This window comes from Ranitomeya imitator, chromosome 2 (assembly GCF_032444005.1).
Source record: "Ranitomeya imitator isolate aRanImi1 chromosome 2, aRanImi1.pri, whole genome shotgun sequence".
In the NCBI taxonomy this organism is placed as follows: domain Eukaryota; kingdom Metazoa; phylum Chordata; class Amphibia; order Anura; family Dendrobatidae; genus Ranitomeya; species Ranitomeya imitator.
In genome coordinates this window covers 301,395,860-301,409,778 of record NC_091283.1, presented here as the reverse complement: position 1 = coordinate 301,409,778, position 13,919 = coordinate 301,395,860, and the positions used below count along the sequence as shown (strand labels likewise).

General features: G+C 51.8%; 1 long non-coding RNA gene and 1 pseudogene across 1 annotated transcript; one reads left to right on the top strand and one right to left on the bottom strand.

The window, feature by feature from the left end:
• Positions 1-6,968: 6,968 nt before the first annotated feature.
• On the bottom strand, positions 6,969-11,798 carry LOC138663365 (uncharacterized). Its single transcript, XR_011318176.1, has 2 exons — positions 11,572-11,798; positions 6,969-8,089 (listed from the first exon to the last, which is right to left on the bottom strand). It is a non-coding gene; the product is annotated as an uncharacterized lncRNA (long non-coding RNA).
• LOC138663364 (zinc finger protein 585A-like) overlaps positions 11,792-13,919 on the top strand; it is a 90,039-nt pseudogene continuing 87,911 nt past the window's right edge.

Here is a 13,919-nt window from a genome sequence, read left to right as displayed (position 1 = left end):
TCAGCCCATACAGTGTAGCCGGCTCACTGTGAAGATGCTAGAGTGTATGGGCTGCAGTCAGGTATATATTCTTGAAGATAGCAGACTTTATGGGCTGCTGCCTGGCCCTGACTGCAGCCCATACATGACACTAGAATGTATGTGCTCCTTCAAGGTATAAATTATTAAAACCAGTAGAATATATGGGCTCCTGCCAGGTCCTGACTGCAGCCCATACAGTCTAGTCAGCTCACTGGTGAAGACACTAAACTGTACGGGCCCCTGTCAGGTATATAGTATGGTAGATACAGACTGTACGGGCTCCTGTCAGGTGTATATTATTGTAGATACAGACTGTACGGGCTCCTGTCAGGTATATAGTATGGTAGATACAGACTGTACGGGCTCCTGTCAGGTATATATTATTGTAGATACAGACTGTACGGGCTCCTGTCAGGTATATATTATTGTAGATACAGACTGTATGGGCTCCTGTCAGGTATATATTATTGTAGATACAGACTGTACGGGCTCCTGTCAGGTATATATTATGGTAGATACAGACTGTACGGGCCCCTGTCAGGTATATAGTATGGTAGATACAGACTGTACGGGCTCCTGTCAGGTGTATATTATTGTAGATACAGACTGTACGGGCTCCTGTCAGGTCTATAGTATGGTAGATACAGACTGTACGGGCTCCTGTCAGGTATATATTATTGTAGATACAGACTGTACGGGCTCCTGTCAGGTATATATTATTGTAGATACAGACTGTACGGGCTCCTGTCAGGTGTATATTATTGATGTCAGAATGTATGGGCCCCTATCAGGTATATATTATTGATATCAGAATGTATGGGCCCCTGTCAGGTATATATTAGTGATGGTATCAGAATGTATGGGCCCGTCAGGTATATATTAATGATGGTATCAGAATGTATGGGCCCCTGTCAGGTATATATTAGTGATGATATCAGAATGTATGGGCTCCTGTCAGGTATATATTAGTGATGATATCAGAATGTATGGGCCCCTGTCAGGTATATATTACTGATGATATCAGAATGTACGGGCCCCTGTCAGGTATATATTAGTGATGATATCAGAATGTATGGGCCCCTGTCAGGTATATATTACTGATGATATCAGAATGTACGGACTTCTGTCAGGTATATATTATTGTAGATACAGACTGTACGGACTCCTGTCAGGTATATATTATTGTAGATACAGACTGTACGGACTCCTGTCAGGTATATATTATTGTAGATATAGACTGTACGGGCTCCTGTCACGTGTATATTATTGATGTCAGAATGTATGGGCCCCTGTCAGGTATATATTACTGATGATATCAGAATGTACGGACTCCTGTCAGGTATATATTATTGATGATATCAGAATGTATGGGCTCCTGTCAGGTATATATTAGTGATGATATCAGAATGTATGGGCCCCTGTCAGGTATATATTACTGATGATATCAGAATGTACGGGCCCCTGTCAGGTATATATTAGTGATGATATCAGAATGTATGGGCCCCTGTCAGGTATATATTACTGATATCAGAATGTATGGGCTCCTGTCAGGTATATATTAGTGATGATATCAGAATGTATGGGCCCCTGTCAGGTATATATTACTGATATCAGAATGTATGGGCTCCTGTCAGGTATATATTATTATTGATATCAGAATGTACGGGCCCCTGTCAGGTGTATATTACTGATATCAGAATGTATGGGCCCCTGTCAGGTATATATTAGTGATGATATCAGAATGTATGGGCCCCTGTCAGGTATATATTACTGATGATATCAGAATGTACGGGCCCCTGTCAGGTATATATTAGTGATGATATCAGAATGTATGGGCTCCTGTCAGGTATATATTATTGATGATATCAGAATGTACGGGCCCCTGTCAGGTGTATATTAGTGATGATATCAGAATGTATGGGCTCCTGTCAGGTATATATTACTGATATCAGAATGTATGGGCCCCTGTCAGGTATATATTAGTGATGATATCAGAATGTATGGGCCCCTGTCAGGTATATATTACTGATGATATCAGAATGTATGGGCCCCTGTCAGGTATATATTAGTGATGATATCAGAATGTACGGGCCCCTGTCAGGTATATATTAGTGATGATATCAGAATGTATGGGCTCCTGTCAAGTATATTATTAGTGATATCAGAATGTATGGGCCCCTGTCAGGTATATATGCTGCGATTGTTCTCGTATGCCGATTCGGCATGAAAAATAATCACAGATGTGATCTGCCCCATAGATTAACACTGGTCCGAGTGCCATGCGATGTTTTCTCACATAGCGCTCGTCCGTATTCTACGCTAGTGTGACCCCGGCTTTAAACTTATGAAGAGACACAGACCACCTGCAGCTCAGCCTTCATCAATATTTAAATTACATGTTTTTCACCATCCAAAAAATGCTATTTTTTACCTAGTTCCATAGGTTTCTTAAAGGGAACCTGTAACCAGGTTTTCCCCATATATAGTACCACCAGAACCTATATGCCCTTATACACACCCTTCTACAGTGCTGTACCGTACATACTCGAGTATAAGCCGAGATTTTCAGCCCACTTTTTTGGGCTGAAAGTGACCCTCTCGGCTTATACTCAAGTCATTGTCGGCGGGGGAGGGGCGGCTGTCACATACTCACCTGCTCCCGGCGCGGTCCCTGCATGTCCGATGGTCTCCGGGCAGCTCTTCCTTTGTTCAACGGTCACGTGGAACCGCTCATTAATGAATATGGATGCATATTCATTACTTTAATGAGCTGTTCGTGACAGCTGAACATAGGAAGACGCTGCCAACTCCCGGAGACCATCTGACAGTGGGAAGCTGCCAGGGACCGCGTCGGGAGCAGGTGAGTATGACGGGGGAGGTGAGCATTGCGCGATATTCACCTCTCCCCTTTCCACCGCTGCGGGCCGCTCTGTCCTCTGGCTGTGACTGTTTAGGTCAGAGGGCACAATGACGTAGTTAGTGTGCGCGCCGCCCTCTGCCTGAACAGTCAGTGCAGAGGATGGAAGACAGAGCAGCGCGCAGCAGTGGAAAGTGCCGGGGGCCTGAGCGAAGAGAGGCGAGTATGTTTTTTTTTTATTTTATTCGCAGCAACAGCAAATGGGGCATAATGTGTTGAACATCTCATGGGGCATAATCTATGGAGTAAAATCTATGGAGCATCTTATGGGGCCATCAACCTTTATGCAGCATTGTATGGGGCAAAAGTTTCTATGAAGCATCTTATGGGGCCATTATTAACATTTGTGCAGCATTATATGGGGCATATTTTAATATGGAGCATCTTATGGGGCCATCATAAACTTTATGGAGCTCCTCATTCAATATGGATATTCAAAAACACTTAACCTACTGATGGCTCAATTAATTTTACTTTTATTGGTATCTATTTTTATTTTTGACATTTACCAGTAGCTGCTGCATTTTCCACCCTAAGGCTTATACTTGAGTCATTAAGTTTTCCTAGTTTTTTGTGGCAAAATTAGGGGGGGTCAGCTTCTACTCGAGTATATACGGTATGTCCCTAAGCCAATGTGCATAATGTAAATAACTTCTTATACTCACCTACGGGGCGGTCCGGTGTTATGTTTGGCACTGGTCTTCATCCGGCACAGTCCTTCCCGTGGATGATGTGTTCTACATCATCCACACAACCTCCCTCATCACGCTTCTAACATAGTAACATAGTTAGTAAGGCCGAAAAAAGACATTTGTCCATCCAGTTCAGCCTATATTCCATCATAATAAAAACCCAGATCTACGTCCTTCTACAGAACCTAATAATTGTATGATACAATATTGTTCTGCTCCAGGAAGACATCCAGGCCTCTCTTGAACCCCTCGACTGAGTTCGCCATCACCACCTCCTCAGGCAAGCAATTCCAGATTCTCACTGCCCTAACAGTAAAGAATCCTCTTCTATGTTGGTGGAAAAACCTTCTCTCCTCCAGACGCAAAGAATGCCCCCTTGTGCCCGTCACCTTCCTTGGTATAAACAGATCCTCAGCGAGATATTTGTATTGTCCCCTTATATACTTATACATGGTTATTAGATCGCCCCTCAGTCGTCTTTTTTCTAGACTAAATAATCCTTTAGTTCCTTCTGTGCAGGAACACTTCTCTGCCGAGCACAAAGCAAAGTACTGCAACGAGCAGAAAGAAGTGCGATGCACAGCACGATGGAAGATACCATGTGGATGACATAGGACGCGTCATCGACTCAAAGAAAGAAGGACGGTGATAGAAGAGGAGAAGGCCCCGGATTAAGACTAGCAAAGCCCATTGTATGGGGCTAGGCAAGTCTTAAGGGCATACAGATAGTGGTTGTGCTTTATAAAATGCTGTATATAAGGGTATACAGGCAGTGGGCCTACTATATATACACAGCATTCTAGAATGCTGTATATAAAGGCATATAGATAGTGGTCGTACTTTATGTGTGTGGTGTGGGGGGGACAGAAACAATGATTGAATACCCTGTAGTAAGTGAACGGCTACAGTGCAGGAAAATAAAGGGTACTTAGTTAACACTTTTTTGGGGGCCTGAGAAAGGAGTCAGAAAAGAGCATCGGGGCGGACGCGCTGCTGTGAATGTCAGTGTCTATATCTAGCACGGCATAATTTTCATAACCAGCAGAGGGAAAGCTGACAGCTGATGTTAATATTCTGGAAAGGAGCCAATAACCATAAAGGTTCCCAGGCTATTAATATCAGCTCACAGCTGTTTGCTTAGCCTTTACTGGCTATTTTACAGTGGGACACAAAATATTGACATGGGGTCCCCCTATAAAAGCTGTAGGCTGATATTAATAGTCTGTGAAGAGGCCATGGATATTGGCAGCCGCAGAGGCTAAAAACCATCAGCTCTCAGCCATCCCATCCCAGAAATGGCGCATCTTATAGATCTGCCAATTCTGGTACTTAGCCTCGCTCTTCCCACTTGCCCTGTAGCAGTGGGGCTCAGATTTGTGGGGTTGATGTCACCATTTTGTCAAGTAACATCAAGCCCACAGGTTAGTAATGGAGAAGCATCTATCAGACACCTCTCCATTAGTAAGCTGGCCTACTGTCACCTTACAATACAAAGGTGACATTAACCCCTTATTACCCCATATGCCACCGCAACAGGGCAGTGAGAACAGAGGCTGAGTGCCAGAATTGGCGCATCTTACAGATGCACCTTTTCTGGGGTGGCAATAGCCATGGTCCCTCTCTAGGCTATAATAGCTGTCCTCAGTCACTGACTTTCCCTCTGTGGGAGCCCACGCCAGTTTTTTCAGTGAAAACATTTTTATTAAATACATACAGGTCCCAAATTTTACACACACACACACACACACACACACACACACACACACACACACACACTACTAACCGTATTAGTCACTGACCTATATAAATCTAACCGTTCTGCAATGGTTTACTGTATGTAAACCATGTCTCCTATCCTGCAATGATTTGACAGAAGCCGACAAATTAACTATTTGTAAATATTGTAAGCTGTCTGTGTGATTTTACTGTACACTGCACCTGAATTGCAAGCCTTTCAAAGGACACCGTTGCGTATTTCTCGCAAGTCACACTGATGGCCCGTGTGGTATGAGTTTTTCTTGCATAAACAGACTTTCATTGGGGATTCTCGGCTAATATACGGTGCAAATCGCAGCATAGTGCAATTTCACTCGCACATATAATACGGCCGTGAAAAAAAAAAAAAAAAGTGATGGGAGCTGCCCAACAGATTAACATTGGTCCGAGTGCTATGCAATTTTTTTTTTCTCGCATAGCACTCGTCCGTATTCCTCTCTAGTGTGACTCCGGCCTTAAAGGGAAAATCATTAAAAATTTGAAAATTTCTATTTTTTAAAATTTCTGATATTTTTACAAAATAAAGCAAAACATATTAACCCAAGTTTACCATTATCATACAGTCTAATATGTCAGGAAAAAAAACAACCTCAAAATCAATGGAATATGTTGAAGCATTCCAGAGTTATTACTACATAAAGTGACACTGGTCAGATTTTAAAAAATTGGCCCCGTCACTGAGGGGTTAAATGCTTGTACAAGTGAACATTGTTTCAAAAGTGGTTTACCTGTCTAAGACTGGTTTCACACCAGCGTTCGGCAGCCTTCTTCCTCCGTTAAGCCCCACCCACTGCTGCACCTCTTTCAGCTCCGCCTACGTCTGCATGCATCCCCTATCTTTAACATTGGGTACACAGGCACGTGTCGTTTTGACGATGCGCTGAACTGCGTCGAACGCAACATGTTGCATTTTATTGCGGTCGGCGCAGCGTTAAAACAACGCATGCAGAGGCATCCGCTTGGCCTGCGTACCCAATGTTAAAGATTGGGTATGCAGGACGCATGCAGACGTAGGCGGAACTGAAGGAAGAGGTGCGGCATTGGGCGGGGCTTAACGGAGGAAGAAGGCTGCCATCCGCAGCCCTGCCGAATGCTGGTGTGAAACCAGCCCAAGGCTGTTATTATAGCACCTTACGTCTTACGCTAGGTTCACATTGCGTTAGTGCAATCCGTTAAGCGCATAGCGCTAGCGGATTGCGCTAACGCAATGTTTCTAGAGGGTCGGCATTCACCCTCCCCGCTAGTGCAGATCCCCGATCTGCGGTAGCGAGGAACGGGCCTCGGACGCTGCAAGCAGCGTCCGAGGTCCGTCACAAAAGAACGGCACATCGCTAGCGCGTGCCGAAAATGGCATGCGCTAGTGATGCACTTCAGCTAAAAGTAACATTGCTGTCAATGGGTGCGCTAACGGACCCGTTGCACGGCGTTAATTTCGACATTTTCGCCGTGCAACGCAGTCCGTTAGCGTTAACCCATTAACGCAATGTGAACCTAGCTTTACACAGATACATCATGGGCTTGTCCTGCCCTACGCATGAAATGAAAGACAAATACAATGTGGAGACTTAATCAGAGCAATGTTTTATTTACATTCAGAACTGGTTTAAGAGGTAAACAATTACCATTTCTCACAGAAATCTCAGACTTTTACTTATAGAAATACTGGATAAATATCATTTTAACATTAGATATAGAAATATTTCAAATTTTATAAAACTGCCTTTTTTTGCATAGAAAAACTATGCCTTTCCTTGTTTCATTGTATGCCTTTGCTTGTTTCATTTTATGCATTTCTAAAGTATTGTAAAAATGTAATATGCTGTTGGTGCATGCGGGCAGGACTGTCGGTAGGGTATGCGGCTCTGAAGCCACCCCCCCCCCCCCCCCCCCCTCAGGCCTGCCTCCGGTGTCTGAGGTTTCGGTGTCCCGGACCAGAGATCATAATACCGGCCTTGAATTGTGAAGGACACGGCAGCCGATCCTGAGAAACATCCAAGGTGGGAATGCCCCATCATGTCGAAGAGAGTCTGCTAGATCCAGGCCTAGCAGACCAGTGCTGGTGGGTTCATGGATGCCAAGAGGGAGCTGGCCTAAAGGAAGGTCTTGTCTTTTCCTGGCGGGTCAGAGTAGTCCCGTCGTTTTTTTTTTTTGGACAGAATATTTCCAAAACAACCAAATTTGAACAGATCTCTTGGGAGGCAGACTTTAGTCCTCTGTTGCAGAAGCGAAGTACTCTTAAACTGATAGGCGCAGAGTAGGACGCACTAGAAAGTTGGCGTGCATGATTGTTCAGGGCGCTGGCGGTGTGGACCGGCCACCAGAGAAGGCCTAGACCAAAGCCTGGATATTTTAAGAGCAAGGTCACAGGAGCCTCAGGGGAAAACTAGGACATATTTGTCCTGTGTTTTTTTTTTAAGTAGCCCCCTTACTGCCTCGTAGGATATACCAGTCCTTAAGATCACAAATCCTTTTACGCAGAGCGATGATGAAGATGGGCATGGAATAACCTGGACGCAGAGAGGCGAGAGGGTAGGGCGATTCGTGGCATGAACGGTCCTCTGGGGAGCCCCAAACACTCTTGATGTGTTAGGGCCTTGCCTTGTAGACCACAGATGATATGGTAGTGACAATTCTAGGTGGGAGATTAGAGTGACAATTCCACTGTCGCCCTCAAAAGCCATATCTGGGAAGAAAAAAAAAAATTAAAAAGAAAAATCGTTAATAAAAAAACCTCCCAAAACCTAAGGCCTAAACTGGGCTGGGCGGTCCAGACCCATGTCTTCCTCCTACTGACATTAAGTTAAAACGGATTAGCTTCGTGCTAGTTGGTGGTGTACCCTCCTCTACAGGAAATACCTAAATTTTTTTTTTGCATAGCATAAGCAGCATACACCCATTTTTTTTTGTGTACCCCAATGAAGCATTAGCTCCCCCACATCAACCAGAAGGCCACACAGCATAACCTCGCTCCCCCAGTCAGAAACCTCCACCTCACATTAACCAGCGGACCCCAAAGGTTAAACCCAAAGCCCACCAGACATTCCCTCCCACAAGCGTAAATCCTCATATGACGCCCCCTGCCCCCAACCATAAATCCCATCAGACACCCCCCCCAATCGGATGCCACCCCAGCTTAACCCCCCAGCAAAAACCCCCATCGGACGTCCACCCCTCCTCCAAGCATTACTCCCATCGTACACCATGCCCACCCAATAATAAACCCCCACCAGACGGCCAAACCCCCACAGGACGTGGACCTCCCCCATCCAGCACACACCCCCATCAGACACGGACACCCCACCCAGCACAAACCCCCCATCGGACGTCCACCCCCGACCCAGCCTAAACTCTTATCAGACGTCCACTCCACCCAGCCTAAGCCCTCATCAGCCCCCCAAACCCAACCCATAAGCAGGTCGCCCCCCAATAAAGGGGATCCCTCCGTAAGTGGCAGGTCGCCTCAACACGTCCCACCACAGGCAGGTCGCCTCAACACGTCCCACCACAGGCAGGTCGCCTCAACACGTCCCACCACAGGCAGGTCGCCTCAACACGTCCCACCACAGGCAGGTCGCCTCAACACGTCCCACCACAGGCAGGTCGCCTCAACACGTCCCACCACAGGCAGGTCGCCTCAACACGTCCCACCACAGGCAGGTCGCCTCAACACGTCCCACCACAGGCAGGTCGCCTCAACACGTCCCACCACAGGCAGGTCGCCTCAACACGTCCCACCACAGGCAGGTCGCCTCAACACGTCCCACCACAGGCAGGTCGCCTCAACACGTCCCACCACAGGCAGGTCGCCTCAACACGTCCCACCACAGGCAGGTCGCCTCCCCACGTCCCACCACAAGCAGGTCACCACCACATCCCACCACAGGGGTCCCCCAATAGCCTGCAGCAGGTCTCCCCCCACATCCCACAAGCAGATAGCCCTCAAATCCCACAACAGGGGTCCCCCCCCAATAGACAGGTCACACACCCCCAAACCGAACCACAAGCATGTCACCCTCAAACCCCACCACAGGTCTCCCCCACTAAAAGGGGTCCACCCCGTAAGCAGGTCACCTCCAAACCCCACCACAGGGCCCCCCCCCCCCAACAGCCAGCAGGTGCCCCCCAAAATCCAACCACAGGGGTCCCCCACAATAGTCAGCAGCAGCAGGTGCCCCCCACAACAGCCCACCACAGGGGGTCCACAACAGCCAGCAGCAGTAGGTGCCCCCCCCCAAATATCACCACAGGGGTCTCCCCACAACATCCCACCACAGGGGTCCCCCACAATAGCCAGCAGCAGGTCCCCCCCAAAATCTCACCACAGGGGTCCCCCACAACAGCCAGCAGCAGCGGTGCCCCCCCCCAGAGCCCACCACAGGGAGCCCCCACAACAGCAGCGGTGCCACCCCCCAAAAAGCCCACCACAGGGGTTCCCGACAGCAGCAGCTGTGCCCCCCAAAAGCCCACCACGGGGGTCCCCCACAGCAGCAGCGGTGCCCCCCCCCCAGAAAGCCCACCACGGGGGTCCCCCACAGCCCACCACCAGCGGTGCCCACCCAAAAAGCCCACCACAGGGGTCCCCCACAACATCCAGCAGCAGCGGTGCCCCCCCAAAAGCCCACCACGGGGGTTCCCCACATCAGCCAGCCGCAGCGGTGCCCCCCAAAAAGCCCACCACGGGGTCCCCCACAACAGCCAGCAGCAGCGGTGCCCCCCCATAAAAGCCCACCACGGGGGTCCCCCACAACAGCAGCGGTCCCCCCCAAAAGCCCACCACGGGGGTCCCCCACAACAGCCAGCAGCGGTGCCCCCCCAAGAGCCCACCACGGTGGTCCCCCACAACAGCAGCGGTCCCCCCCAAAAGCCCACCACAGGGGTCCCCCACAACAGCCAGCAGCAGCGGTGCCCCCCCCAAAAAAGCCCACCACGGGGGTCCCCCACAACAGCAAGCAGCAGCGGTGCCCCCCTCAAAAAGCACACCACGGGGGACCCCCACAACAGCAGCGGTCCCCCCCAAAAGCCCACCACAGGGGTCCCCCACAATAGCCAGCAGCAGCGGTGCCCCCCCAAAAAAGCCCACCACAGGGGTCCCCCACAACAAGAGCGGTGACCCCCCCCAAAAAAGCCCGCCACGGGGGTCCCCCACAGCAGCAGCGGTGCCCCCCCCACAAAGCCAACCACGGGGGTCCCCCACAGCAGCAGCGGTGCCCCCCCACAAAGCCCACAACGGGGGTCCCCCACGGTGGTCCCCCACAGCAGCAGCGGTGCCCCCACACAAAGCCCACAACGGGGGTCCCCCACGGTGCCCCCCCCCACAAAGCCTACCACAGGGGTCCCCCACAGCAGCAGCGGTGCCCCCCCCCCCCCAACACGGGGGTCCCCCACAACAGCCGGCCGGCAGCAGCGGTGCCCCCCCCCCCCCACAAAGCCCACCACAAGGGTCCCCCACAGCAGCAGCGGTGCCCCCCCACAAAGCCCACCACGGGGGTCCCCCACAGCTGCAGCGGTGCCCCTCCCACAAAGCCAACCACGGGGGTCCCCCACAGCAGCAGCGGTGCCCCCCCACAAAGCCCACAACGGGGGTCCCCCACGGTGGTCCCCCACAGCAGCAGCGGTGCCCCCACACAAAGCCCACAACGGGGGTCCCCCACGGTGCCCCCCCCCCACAAAGCCTACCACAGGGGTCCCCCACAGCAGCAGCGGTGCCCCCCCCCCCCAACACGGGGGTCCCCCACAACAGCCGGCCGGCAGCAGCGGTGCCCCCCCCCCCCACAAAGCCCACCACAAGGGTCCCCCACAGCAGCAGCGGTGCCCCCCCACAAAGCCCACCACGGGGGTCCCCCACAGCTGCAGCGGTGCCCCTCCCACAAAGCCCACCACAGGGGTCCCCCACAGCAGCAGAGGTGGCCCCCCCCCCCCACAACAGCCGGCCGCAGCGGTGCCCCCCCACAAAGCCCACCACGGGGGTCCCCCACAGCAGCAGCGGTGCCTCTCACCACGACAGGGGTCCCCCACAGCAGCAGCAGCAGCGGTGCCCCCCCCCCACACAAAGTCCACCACAGCAGCAGCGGTGCCCCCCCCCACACAGACAAGCAGGTCGCCCACCACAGAGCCTCCCCCAATAGCGAGCAGCAAGTAGCATTTTTTCACCCTGAAACCACTAACCTCCATGTGCCATGCCGTCCACAAGCTATAATCATGCTGCTTTGCCGCCTTCATGATGTGACTGAAAACACGCCCCCTCCCGATAGGACACGCCCCCGGAAATGACGTCACACCTGGAAGGAGCCCACACACTCTAGCATTTACCCTTCCTCATGTCTGCTCTGTCTGCTCTATGGAGGAAGAAGCGCCGCCCCTTCCGGTCACATGGGCACGACGTCAGCAGAGGTCCCTTAGCCGACTTGGAGTTAGCCTCTACACTCAAGAAATCATCTCCAATCTAGACGCTACTGTGGCCTCGGTGGTCTCCCCCAACTTCTGCTCTTTCTCCTCCTTTTCTTGCAGGGGCCGCAGTGGATTTCATCCTAGATCCATAGATCCGAATAGAGGAGCGATGTTCCTTCAGTCTGAGGGTAATTGATGGTGATATTTGTACAACCTCCACTTTACCAAGTAAATCCCACCAGGGCTGTAGCAGGTAAAGACCCCAATATCCACAGGTGTCCCTTCTAATGGGGGGGAAAGTACCAAAGAAAAACCATCATATCCCGAGAAAAAGAAACTACATGGAGATCTAATATCTCCTGTCTTGTTCTTACCAACAATCTATATACATAATTGTCTAAGGGGTACTTCCGTCTGTCTGTCGGTCCTTCTGTCACGGATATTTATTGGTCCTGGCCTCTGTCTATCATGGAAAACCAAGTCACTGATGGGTTGCCGCAAAACAGCCACGACCAATCAGCGACGGGCACAGTCCGGAAGTAAATGCCCGCTCCTTACTCCCCGCAGTTAGTGGTCGGTACCCGCTCCATGCTCCCCGCAGTGTCCCTGGCGCTCCGCTATATACTCCCCGCAGTCAGTGTTCCCGGCGCTCCGCTCCATACTCCCCGCAGTCAGTGTCCCCGGCACTCCGCTCCATACTCCCCGCAGTGTCCCCGGCACTCCGCTCCATACTCCCCGCAGCCAGTGTCCCCGGCACTCCGCTCCATACTCCCCGCAGTGTCCCCGGCACTCCGCTCCATACTCCCCGCAGTCAGTGTCCCCGGCACTCCGCTCCATACTCCCCGCAGTCAGTGTCCCCGGCACTCCGCTCCATACTCCCCGCAGCCAGTGTTCCCGGCACTCCGCTCCATACTCCCCGCAGCCAGTGTCCCCGGCACTCCGCTCCATACTCCCCGCAGTCAGTGTCCCCGGCACTCCGCTCCATACTCCCCGCAGCCAGTGTCCCCGGCACTCCGCTCCATACTCCCCGCAGTCAGTGTCCCCGGCACTCCGCTCCATACTCCCCGCAGTCAGTGTCCCCGGCACTCCGCTCCATACTCCCCGCAGCCAGTGTTCCCGGCACTCCGCTCCATACTCCCCGCAGCCAGTGTTCCCGGCACTCCGCTCCATACTCCCCGCAGCCAGTGTCCCCGGCACTCCGCTCCATACTCCCCGCAGTCAGTGTCCCCGGCACTCCGCTCCATACTCCCCGCAGTCAGTGTCCCCGGCACTCCGCTCCATACTCCCCGCAGCCAGTGTTCCCGGCACTCCGCTCCATACTCCCCGCAGTCAGTGTCCCCGGCACTCCGCTCCATACTCCCCGCAGTCAGTGTCCCCGGCACTCCGCTCCATACTCCCCGCAGCCAGTGTTCCCGGCGCTCCGCTCCATACTCCCCGCTCCCCGCAGTCAGTGTCCCCGGCGCCCGCTCCATACTCCCCTCCAGTCACCGCTAACACAGGGTTAATGCCGGCGGTAACGGACCGCGTTATGCCGTGGGTAACGCACTCCATTACCGCCGCTATTAACCCTGTGTGTCCCCAACCTTTTACTATTGATGCTGACTATGCGGCATCAATAGTAAAAAAAAGTAATGTTAAAAATCGTAAAAAAAACAAAAAACCTGCTATACTCACCCTCCGTTGTCCGCTGAGGCGCTCGCGCCTGCCGCCATCTTCCTTTCCCAGCGATGCATTGCGAAATTACCCAGAAGACCTAGCGGTCTCGCGACACCGCTGTCATCTGGGTAATTTCGCAATGCATCCTTGGAACGCAAGATGGCGGCAGCCGCGCGCCCATCGGCACAGCGCCGTTGGATCCCAGGAGGCGGAGAGATGGGATGCTGAGGAGCAGCGACGAGATTGGTGAGTATGTTAAACTACAAGGGGCCCTCGGATCGTTAGGTGAGTATGTTTATTTTTTAACCTGTGACATACGTGGCTGGGTAATATACTACGTAGCTGGGCAATATACTACCTCACTGGGAAATATACTAAGTAGCTGGGCAATATACTACGTGGCTCTGTGCTGTATACTTCGTAACTGGGCAATATAATATGTCACTGTGCAATATACTACGTTGCTGGAC